We start from the raw sequence: 1,117 nt of genomic DNA on the forward strand, positions 1-1,117 counted from the left end.
TAAGCCCCTCCATTGTAATCTAATGGTCACCAAATTTCATACCTAGCCTTATCATATCGTATTCTAGATTTTTAGAACTAAGTCAACAATAATGCAGTCAACTATAACATAGTTAGTGTTACCAAATTCCATCCTACGCTACATTTGATAATAGTCAATCAATAACAATGTATGCAATCAATGACAATTCTTTTTCTTATCTTATGCATGACATACATGACCGTGACGGGGCGTCGACGGTGGGACTGTGTGATAAGAATCACGGTGTTTCAAATGAACCTATTGCCAATTCAAAAAATGCCATGAAAATTCAAAAAATATGTCAACAACAGAATAATGAACCTACTCGCGAAAGCTCAATTAATTTCAAACCTCTTGCATTAGCCACTCAAGTACATCAACATTTGTTAGAAAGAATTGTTTTTAATTTCATAAATTATGTAAAAGTCAAATAGTCAATTTGACTTATTCTTTTGTGGAGATTAAAGAGGATCGGGAATAAATCCCGTCCACAAACGTCTTTTGTCGGGAGACTATAAATATCCATAATATGTTATGTAAAATTCAGATTCGTGGATGAATGTAATTCAGTTCTCAAATTGAGAAGTTTCCCTTAGAAATCCGAGCATCATATTTTCCATTGCTATGTTTCAAGCAATTCTTGTGGTAGAATTGCACCCGAGCCATTCAACCAAGCCTTGATCAAGTTAGATTGTGGAGTTACTCAATTTAGAACAAGGTTCCAAATCTTGCTTCTACATCTTCGATCGCAAGTGGTAATCTAATTCTAGCCTTATCTCTTGGTTGATCCAAATTTCGTATAAGGAGGTGTTGATTACTTTGATTCAAGGGTTCTTGCTAAAACAAGAGCTTGGATCGTTGGGCTGAGGATTAGGGTTGCCTTATCAATTTGGTATCAGAGACTAGGTTTACATCTTTGTGGCCGACTCTAGAATTGATTTTATCTTTTATTTCTGCTATTGTTTATCTTTTCTTTAAATCTGTCCATTTATTTTCTTGCTGTCATTTCCGCCATTATTCATCAACTTTTCACTTTGTTCTCATTTTCTTCCTAAAGATCACGTTTAGATCTTGCAAAGAAAAAATCTTATCATTT

This window comes from Cucurbita moschata, unplaced genomic scaffold (assembly GCF_002738365.1).
Source record: "Cucurbita moschata cultivar Rifu unplaced genomic scaffold, Cmos_1.0 Cmo_Scf00061, whole genome shotgun sequence".
Lineage (NCBI taxonomy): Eukaryota > Viridiplantae > Streptophyta > Magnoliopsida > Cucurbitales > Cucurbitaceae > Cucurbita > Cucurbita moschata.